The following is an 11,486-nucleotide window of genomic DNA, read 5'->3' as shown; positions in this document are numbered from 1 at the left end:
TCTGTTTATTCCCTGAATTAGCGCCCTCACATTTGTCCCTATTTTTCATTGATGTCCTTCATAATTTTGGGATTGACATTTAGGTTTTTAATCCATGTGTTACAGCTACTCTTATTTCCTCTGATTAGCTCCTAAGATAAGCACCCCAGTAGTAGTCATGCCAGTAGCCTAAGAATCAAATCTGTAGACATCACAGTCTACATATCTTCTTCCTTCCCCTCTTCATTATCAGATAAGCATGATTGACATTAGTATGTGAGGTATCTCTAGATTTATGGAAGTATGGGATATGAAAGACTGAAATAGGTTGTGCTTTATATTTGGGCCCTAAGTGGGAGGAAAGCAGACTATTCATTAACCACATATCTTGTTTCAAGACCTGCACTAAGCACTGCATGTGTGCACTTTACTTATGTTTGGTGTAAGCACATGTTATACATGCGTGCATTTTATTTATACTGTATCCATCCTTGGAGTCCTGGTGTGGCACTGCAGAATAATGCACTTGACTGCAAGCTCAGTCTGAATGCAACGTCAGTGGTTCAAACTCACCAGCTGCACTTGGGGAACCTGAAACATTTGGACAATATTATGTTTCTTAAGATGGGTTGGAGGACAGGAGAGTATTTTATTATTCATGAAAATTTATGTATTAGATTTTACATACTCTTTTATGACTATAAAATTTGAGTAAAAAATATAATAACCCAGACCAGCCTGGAGTGGCTAGAAGAACAGAAGATACTTCTTGAAAGAAAGACCTACAGGAAAAATACAAAACAACATAGGCAGACCAACTGTTACTACAAGAACAAACAAGTTGCTTGCCCAGGAGACATCAAGGCAAGTGGTCGGGTCCCCTGAGTGTAAACCCCCTTCCAAGACTAAGACTCAATGGGAATACATACTTTGATTGGTGACCACGCTCATCACCGATAAGGGGAAGTGAGGGAAAAACAACAATGAAGCTGCAAGCTAAGCCCTACAATGTTCAATAGACTTCTGTGAACCTGGGTGGAGACCTGGTTGGCCAGCAGTGTGGCAAGACCTGGGGACTCTTGGACCCAGAGTTGGTGACATAGCCACAGAGGACTAGAGTGGAGTGTGAAGTGTCCAGCTGATGAGAGGGCATATGCATAAGAACACCCACACTTGTAGATAATACCCACTTATCCTGGCTTCAATGGCTAGATGATCAGAGCTCAACCAGAAGAGGAAAAACTAGAGTAATCTGATACAATTTGATGAACTTGACCTACACCTATGGATGCAGTAGCTCAAAAGAGGGAACAAATCCTTACAGCCTCCACACACAGAGTAGACAGGGATGGGCAACTTGGACATTGGCTACCCAAAATGAGGGGGTGGTGGCTACAAAAGCAAGAAGTGACTGGCTTGCAAGCTTTCAAGAGGGAACCTAGATTTAGAGGGCCTGGAGGAAGGTAGAATCTCCACTGAGTAGTATTCAATCTGACTAGGCGGGGATGATGAAATGAGATGTGGATGGGTCTCTTGTGATACAATAGTGAATAATTGTTATCAGGACTGCTTGTGAGGGTTGGAAATGTAAAGGTAGAAGTTTTGTAGTAAAAGGAATGAGGTGTTTTGTAGCAAGGAGGGAAGTGATTAACTTTTCAGCCTAGGAGCAGAGGTCTCTGGGACCATCAAGGGAGAAGAGTGGAGAGTTGGACCCTACCCAGAGAAGCAGTGATGCCTGAGATGGAGGCAGAGATGATGACGTGGAGAGATGGAGCAGTTGGGGACTTTAGACACAGAGAGGGATAGGGGCTTTGTGCTGACGACCAGGGAGCAGGCTTGTAGTGTATACTCTATGGTTGGTTGATGATGCATGGAGGGGATTGTAACCATAGCAATGAAATGATATATGATTGGATGAATGTAAAACATGTTCTCCCATGTAATCTATCACATAATTCACAATAAAACATTAAATATATCTATATATATTTAATGTTTTAATAATATATCAACCATGAGTGGAACTAATATTCCTCCAAATATTTTACTACACTCTTAATCCTTCTAGAATTGTGGTGTGCAATATGGTAGTCACTAGACACATGAGACTATTTACATTTAAATTACTAAAATCAATCGGTAATACTGCCATATTTCAAAAGCTAGTAACCATAGATGTGATTACTGGCTACTGAACTTTGGAGATTATTGGACAAAACTATTCTAGACATTCTTATCTCCCTAGAGTTGACATACTGTTTTAGCCACTTTTTATAAAGTTCAAGCAACTCATTGGCTTTATGCTGAAAATGTTTCCACAATTCTGTCAATAACAGCTGTAGGACATGAGACAAAGATTTATATACAATGGATTTTATTGATCCTCTTGGTTAAAAGAAATACCATTAACATATTTGTCAGACTTCACATTTCAGTTCACCTAACTCATCAAGTGGTAGCAAAGCTCGATTATGCTCCAGCTTCAGAACGGTAGAGACTGTTTCCATGAATATATATGCTCAGCTTCTTGTACCATCAAGTTTATGAGCACAATTTCATCAGCCAAAAAATATTGTATAAAGCCTTCCAGAGCTGTATGTCTTCCAGTTGGATTTCATAGGTGGGCACATTTTCTAGAATGAGATTAATAAGTACTATATGAGTCGGAACTGACTCTACGGTACTTAACAACAACAACAACATATGGGAAAAAGAAAGTCTCTGCCTTCTTTACACCTATGTTCTAGGTCCTCTCTCAAAATGGTGATGATGTGGTCAAGTTTGATTCATAGCAACCCTACATAGGGCTTCTGAGACTGTAAATCTTTATGGGACCATCTTTCTCCTGCAGAACCACTGGTAGTTTCAAACTGCTGACCATGAGGTTAGCAGCCCAACTCGTAACCACTATGCTACCAGAGCTAGGCTTTGCTAATTGAGTGGCTCAGATGTTAGTACTCTGGTGTGTGACTGATCTATATGTGTGTTTGTTACAGGGTCAAATATATGAATGTGCTTTTATGTTTCTCTTTTCTCTTGGAGCTGGAGCAGGCCCTGGGTTTTGATTCCTTTCCCTTTTCTTCTAGTACACATACACATAGATGTTTTAACCTCTGGTTTCCTGCTCCCAATGCAGCTGTCATAAGAGTGGCATGATTTTGGAAGAGGTGTTTGGTTTTCTTGACTTGGGTCTACATCATGGACTCCTGTTCAGTTGCCTAGGAAGCTCTGAAGCTCTACAGCGGGGCTTCAGGCAAGGTCACTGAAAATAAATGGTGGTCTTCCTCCCCTTGTGGGCACAATGCCTTAGGGACTTTTTGGGGGAAGAAAGAGCCTGAACTAAGATAGAATTCAGGTGATTTTGTTATCCTTGGGCCAAAAGTCCATTTAATGGGACTTAAAGTTCCATCATCACCTTGAACAGATACTAACTGGGTATTTCTGATTCAGAGTCGAATGGAGAGTTTGAGAAGCCGCAGCCATGAGCCTGCTCTTAAGTACAGCGTATATAGAATGGCTCAGCTTAGAGTCAACCTCCATCTTTCAGTAGGGAATTTCCCTCACCTCACTGGTGGTCTCCATCCTGTCAACACCACAGGAGGTCTCACAGGAGCATTGGGTCCTATTCCATCCTTGCTCAGGGCACTTAGCACCTGACTATCCATCCTGGAAAGGTCAAGTATCAAAGCTATGAGTGTCCGCATCATCTTCCGTCCTGAATCCACAAAGAGAAAGAAACCATCTTTAAAAACACTGTTTTCATACTTAAAGAAGACTTACTCCTTGGATTGCTCTAATAATACCGTTTGTTGACCCAGAAGCAATGAGAGTCCCTAAATTCATCACAGATGTTCGTGGCAGTAACAAGATTTATTACAAAATAATTTACATTATAATTCCAGCCTCAGCAGAGAGGTCTGCTTTCCTGGTTTACTAATGAGTCCAGCTTTGGACTTTCTTATTAATTATGTAAGTATTCATTTATACATTTATTTATTTGGTAGCATTTATTGTGTAAGTCACTGGTTTCAAATCTGTGCAAACATTGGCTGCATACTGAATACATAATATGTGTCTCTCATATATGTATTACTATTTTCAAATGCCTTCCGTATTGTGATTAATAAAATTAAAGTCATCAAAAAGTGTGTTAGAAACTATTGTCGCCTTTTTGTTGTTGTTGTTCTAGTACAAATATTTTCTCAACCAACTACACCAGAACTAAAGAAAAACCTTATGGAGATTTGGGGATTTTTCTGATGCTGCAAAGGAATCCTTAAGTTTATAATGATTAGGAAATCCTGGCCTAAGTCATGCAGAGTTGTGTCCAGTGTCATTGTGATTAGTGTTCTGCAAGGTCAGCAATTTGAAACTACTAGCCGCTCCGCGGGAGAAAGATGAGGCTTTTTGCTCACGTAAAGATTTACAGCCTTGGAAACCCTGTACAGGGTCACTATGGGTCGGAACCGACTCGACGGCACTTAACAACAACTGAACATTGCAGATTGTTGAGCAACAGGAGCCATTGCTGACCAGTGACAATATTGGAATATTGCTGAAACAGAACCCAGGACAGAACGAGTATTGCCAAAATACTGAAGTTGCGTTCCAAACATAAACAAATAGCCCCATGATGGGAAGTTAAGGGATCCCAGATATGTGTAACCATCCAGTCTCTCCCTCAGCATCTTTTGTCCTGGTTTGGACTATCCCGGGCATTCCTGCATAGAGGCAGCACTTAGCCAGTCCTAACCTCACAAACAACCCTCTGCCTTAGCTCCAGCCATTCCTCTGCTTGGATCCAAGTTGTAGGAAGTACGGTGGTCAGTTATTATTCCAGCAGGGACTGCATGTCAAACACGCCAAACAGCTCCAGACTTCTGGCTAAATAGCCAACATCATCTGTTCGTCTCCATCATCTGTTATTGAGGTCTTTGGAGAGGAATTCAAAACTAGAGATGCAACCAGACTCCAGGGCTAAAATGGAGAGATGAAATGTGCTGACAAAGTTATTACTGATGATATTTTTCATAGAGAAATTAATTGGAAATAAGTTCAGACTACCATCTATACGTACAGGGTCGCTATGGGTCGGAACCGACTCGACGTCACTTAACAACAACAACCATCTATATGTATCTTTTGATTAAAATTTGAACAGCACAGACAATTCTTAAAAAAAAAAAAAAAAAAAATTGAAGTGCCTTCTGTATAATAAGCTCCTTGAGCTCAGCTCTGTGACCTCAGTTTTCACCTCAGATTTCAGCTCATCAGCTTGCAAAATGCATGTTCTAGGCAATAGCTGGAGAGGGGAGGGGAATCAGAGCATCTTCACTCCTGGAGAGGACAAAGAGGAGGGGGAAGCCTGTGCTCTCAAAGCTAAATAGGTGGTGTCAGCTTTCTTGTAAGAATATACAAGTAAATTAACTTTGATAACGAATGGGGAAATTTGCCAGAAGTGCAAGGAGAAAAGTGGGTAGGAATCCAACGACACAGCCTGTTGTTGCCTACCTGGTTTGGGGTGGGCATTGTAGAAGAGCAGCTTATTATGCTTGCAAATTGGTTTAATGAAGGTCAGTTTCAGCACCCAGCTCAACTCCACACATAATAAGTACCCAATACATATTTATTAACAACGGCTGACCGATTTGAGACCAATTTAGAAGACTGTTGCTGTCTTTCTTACCAATCTACCTATATTTGATTTCAAGGCTGAGATTACTTGCTAGAAAACTTGTTCAATTAGGTCTGGTGTCTGGTCAGGAAATAATCTTACTAGAAAGAAAAACACAACAAACAACCATATATGATGCTTCCTCATGTTTTCCAAATATTATTTTTAAAATACTTACAAGACAAATAACGAGCTGTCTTTATTTTTAAATTCCTTTTTTTGTGTGTGTGTGTGCACTTATGAATTTGCTGCAAAATCATTTCAAAATAGGACTGTAGCCTTACCTACAATTCATAATCATATTCCACTGCCTATGGTTGCAAAACGAAGGCTACCCACTCTTCTGGGAGCTTGGCAGTCTTGTTTACTGTTATTACTAACTCCCTTCAAGTTCCTCCTTTAGTAAGCTTCCTGGGGCAGTAGCTACCCAAAGAGTAATAGATCAGTGTTGTTCTTAGATGTCTTCAAGTGGGTTCCAACTCATAACGATTAAATGAAACACTGCCCAGTCCTACTCCATCCTCACAACTATTGTCATATTTGAGCCCATTGTTGCTGCCATAGTGTCAATCTGTCTCATTGGGGGGGGGGGAGTCTTCCTATTTTTCGATGACCCTCCACTTGATCAATCATGATATCCGTCTATAGAGACTGATCTCTCCTGACAACATGTCTAAAAGTACAAGAGACTAAGTTTCTCCCTCCTTGCTAATAAGGAGCATACTAGCTGTACATTTTCCAAGAGGGATTTGCTTGTTCTCTGGACAGTCCTAGGTACTTTCAATATTCTTCACCAACACCATAATTCAAGTGCATCAGTTCTTCTGTGGTCTTTTCTTTATTCGTTGTCCAACTTTCATGTGCATATGAGAAGAATGAAAATACCATATCGTGGACCAGGCACACCTTAGCCTTCAAACTGATATATTTATTCAAAGAGGTCTTTTGCAGAAGATTTGACTAACATGAAGTGGCTATTGTTAAGTGCAGTTGAGTCAGTCCCAAATCATAGCAACCCTGTATAGGATTTCCGAGGAGCAGCTGGTATGCTTGAACCACTGACCTTGCTGTTAGCATTCCAGTACTTATACTACAGTGTCACACCAGGACTCTTAATGAAATGCCATATGATTTCTTGACTGCTGCTTCCATGAGTGTTGATTGTGGATCCAAGCAAATTGTAGTCTTTGACAACTTCAACCTTTTATCCAATTATCATGATGCTATTTATCGGTCCAGTTGAGAGGATTTTTTTTTCTTTACATTGAGTGAAGTTCATACTGAAGTTGACTTTGATCTTCATCAGTACGTATTTCAATTCCTTTTCCCTTACAGCAAGCAGGGTTGTGTCCTCTCCATATCACAGATTGTTAATGAGTTTCTTCCAATCCTTCTTGATATAATCCAGCTTCTCAGATTGTTTCCTCAGCATACAGACTGAATGAGTATGGTGAAAGGGTACAACCCTGGTGCACACTTTTCCTTATTTTGAACTACTCAGTATCCTCTTCTTCTGTTCTAAAGGCTGGCTCTTGATTTATGTACAGGTTTCTCATGAGTACAATTAACTGTTCTGAAATTCCTAGTCTTCGAAATATTATCCATAGTTTGTTATGATCCACACAGTCAAATGCTTTCGCATAGTCAATAAAGCTCAAGTAAACATCTTTTCTGGTATTCTCTGCTTTCAGCCAAGATCCGTTTGATGTCAGCAACGATATCTTTCATTCAGGTCCTCTTCTGAATCAGACTTGAATTCTGGAAGCTCCCTGTTGATGTACTGCAGCAACCTTTTAATTATCTTCAGCAAAATTTGACTTGCATGTAATATTAATGATATTGTTCAATGATTTCCACATTCTGTTGGGTCACCCTTTTTTGGAATGGACACAAGTACAGATTGCTTCCAATTAGTTGGTCAGGTTGATGTCTTTCAAATTTCTTAATATAGACAAGTTAGTGCCTCCAGTGCTACATCAGTTTGTTGAAACATTTCAATTTGTATTGCATCACTTCCTGTAGCCTTGTTTTTCACCAGTGCCTTCAAGTGCAGCTTCATATGATCTCCAGCATCAATTCTATCACCAGGGCTATATTTTCCAACTACTGATCCTTCCTCTCTGTTTCCAACTTTTGCATTCCAATCGCCAGCACTTACCAAAGCATCTTGATTGCTTGTTTGATCAATTTCAGACTGAAGAAGTTGATATAATTATTTAATTTCATCCTCACTGGCTTTAGTGGTTGGCGAGTCATTTGAATTGTAATGGTATTAACTGGTTTTCCTTTAAGGTATGTGAATATTATCTTATCATAGACAGCATTGTACTTCAAAATAGATTTTGAAATGCTCGTTTTGACAATGAATATGATGCTACTCTCCTTCAATTTGCTGTTCCTAGTATCGAAAACCATAGGAATGTCCAGTTAAAAATGGCTAATACCAGCCCATTTCAGCTCACTAATGCCTAAGATATTGACCTTTATGCATTCCATTTCTTTTTAGATAACTTCCAGTTTTCCAAGATTCATACTTCATACATCCCACATTCTAATTATTGATGGGTTTAATAATTGGAATGTAGAATGTATTGCGTCTGTTTCTTCACTTTTTGAGTTGTGCACCATCAATAAATGATGGTCCCATAAGCTTTGCTCCTTCCACATCATTAAGGTCAACTATACTTTGAGGAGGTAGCTCTTTCCCAGTCATAATTTGAGTGCTCTCTAATCTGAGGGGTTGATCTACTGGAACTACATCTGACAATGTTCCACCATATAAAGTTTTCAGTGGTGAACTATTTAGAAGTGGTCAGCCTCTCCTTCTTTCTAGTCTGTCTTATTCTGGAAGCACCATTGAAACCTGTCCAACATAACTGAGTGACTCTTCTGGTATTTAAAATACCATTGGCATAGCTTCCAGAATCACTGCAACACACACACTACCACATTATGGCAAACCGAAAGGAGAGCATGGAAACACTCTTTAAAAACTTGAAAATATTGGGAGAGGCATCTTCTTTACTTTCCCCAACTTTTAAATTCAGCTTTGTGATATGTAATTCCAATGACTGACATGGCACTGTAGGATCAGCACTGGACTTCAAACCACAAGGTCAGCAGTTCAAATTCACCAGCTGCTCCTCCAAAACCTTTTACAGGGTCACTATGAATTGGAACCAACTCAACAACACTTAACATGAACAACAAGAAGCAGTTGTTAGGAGCCTTGGAACAGTGGTTTAAGTGCTTGGCTATTACCCAAAAGGTTGGCAGTTGGAATCATGTGACAGTCTGCTTCCGTAAATATTTACAGCCTTCGAAACCCTATGGGGCAGTTCTGCTTTGTTCTCTAGGGCTGCTATGAATTGCAATCAACTCAATAGCAATGACTTTGCATATTTTCTTTATTGAAGTAGTGGTTCTCCAAGTTCAGCATGCATAAGAATCCTTTGGAAAAGGATCATTCCCACCCCCTCCACACATGGAGAGGACAGGGATGGGCAACTTGGACATTGGCTACCCAAAATGGGGGCGGGGGAGGGGGGCTACAAAGGCAAGAAGTGACTGGCTTATAAGCTTTCAAGAGGGAGCCTAGATCCAGAGGGCATGAAGGAAGGTAGAATCTCCACTGAGTGTCTAGGTGGGGCTGATGAAATGAAATGCAGATAAGTCTCTTGTGATACAATAGTGAATAATTGTTATCAGGACTGATTGTGAGGATTGTAAATGTAAACGTAGACATTTTGTAACAAGGAGGGGAGTGATTAACTTTTCAGTCTAGGAGCGGAGGTCCCTGGAACCATCAACAGAGAAGAGCGGAAAGTGGGATCCTACCCAGAGAAGCAAGTGATGCCTGAGATGGAGGCAAAGACGATGATGTGGAGAGATGGAGCAGCTGGGGACTCTAGACCCAGAGAGGGAGAGGGGCTGTGTGCTGAAGACCAGGGGGCAGGCTTGTAGTGTATACCCTTTTGTTGGTTGATGATGCATGGAGGGGATTGTAACCATGGCAATGAAATGATATACGATAGGATGAAAGTAAAACTAATGTTCTCCCATGTAAACTATCATATAATTCACAATAAAACATTAAAAAAAAAAAGAATTCCTTGGAAAGCTTGTGAAAACACTGATTCCTGTGTGCCCTCCTAGAGGTCTAATCCAGCATCAGGACTTCTAACAGCTCACAGATGAAGTCGATGCCGCTGTGCTGCAGAGCACTTGTTGAAGAACGCTACTCTCATGGCCTGATGGGTTAATGGATACCCTCAAAACACCTGACACCATCCTAAAGACCTGCACATGGGCCATCTAATCTAATCTATTGGAAAGATCTCAAGACCTATAGGTGTTAAGAACTCAAGCTCTGGTTATCCTAAGAATAGTATGTTCTGAGACCAGTTCCAGATTGACAAAAGTGCTGTCATGGCCTCTAATCATAACTCAGACCTACCAATTCCATTGTTAAGGCAGCCTGAGACCTATTTGTTCTTTTCCTAACCTTGGGAGCTACTGAGTCAAATCAAACTGAAGATCATTCCAGTAGAACTGTAGAAAAGGAGAAAGCATCCAAAGTGACCCAGTTATGTCCCACTGCGGCAGCTTGAAACATCGTTTCATTTCACCCTAACCTAAGGGAAATGGGTGAACTTATCCCCTTAGGAAACCAAATAAATTGAATTCAGTAAATAGTCATGGTGCGAATTTGTAATGAACTCACACAAATTATTTTGCCCACTTGAGTTTTGTAGACATTTATCATACAGAACAGCAGACTCTCAGCCTCGTAAGAGACAGGATTCAGAAAAGAGTCAGTATCTACAATGTGTCTTCAGATACTTTCTGTACTCTGGAGTTGTCATGCTGCGCATACTCCACTTATTTGCTGTGTTGTCTATGAGACCAACAGAAAGCATGTTCTCTGAGGAAGGTACTAAAATTCCATGGAAAATTCATGGCTTCTGAATCTGGTTGAGATGGAGTAAATACGCTATACCCTACCTCTTCCACTGTTGTTGTTATGGGCCACTGAGTCCATAACTATTCAGAGTAACCTTAGACAACACACTAAAATTGCCCCCTGGGGTTTCCAAGCCTGTAATCTTTATGAGAATGGATTACCAGATCTTTTCTCCCATGGAGTGATTAGTGGGTGCAGCCAGGCAGCCTTTCAGTTAGCAGCTGAGCCCACTAAAAAACTCAGTACAGAATACATTACAAAAATTATCTGACGATGGAAAATAAGTACATGAAAAGATGCTCAACATCACTAGTCACTGTGGTTGTTGTTGTGTGCCCTAAAGTTAGTTCCATTCATAACAACCCCATGTGGGTTTCCATGAGTGACTGGTGGGTATGAACTGCCTTTTGCTTACCGTGTTTATCCTACAGCGCCACACCACATTAGTCATTGTTGTTGTTAAGTGCCATCGAGTTGGCTCTGACTCATAGTGACCCTGTATAGGGTTTTCAAAGAACACCAGGTGAATTTGAACCACAGACTCTGCAGTTCAAACCAACCTTATGGTCCAGTGCTTTGAATCAACAGTGTCACACCAGGACTTCATTGGTGTGTTGGTGTTAAGTGCCGTTGAGTTGATTCCGACCCATAATGACCCTGTATAAGGTTTCCAAGGAGCAGCTGGTGAGCTTGAACCACCGACCTTACAGTTCAAATGATTTTGCAGTCTGACACATTAGCCCACAGCGCCACCCCAGGACTTTAATATAGGCTCATTGTAGGAACAAGCAATCCTAGGTGTTTGTCCTAGAGAAAAGAAAATTTATATTCACAGAAACAACTGTACATCAATATATATATATATATATA

The sequence above is a fragment of the Chrysochloris asiatica genome, unplaced genomic scaffold (genome assembly GCF_000296735.1).
Source record: "Chrysochloris asiatica unplaced genomic scaffold, ChrAsi1.0 scaffold00018, whole genome shotgun sequence".
Taxonomy (NCBI): domain Eukaryota; kingdom Metazoa; phylum Chordata; class Mammalia; order Afrosoricida; family Chrysochloridae; genus Chrysochloris; species Chrysochloris asiatica.
This window is presented reverse-complemented; position numbering follows the sequence as displayed.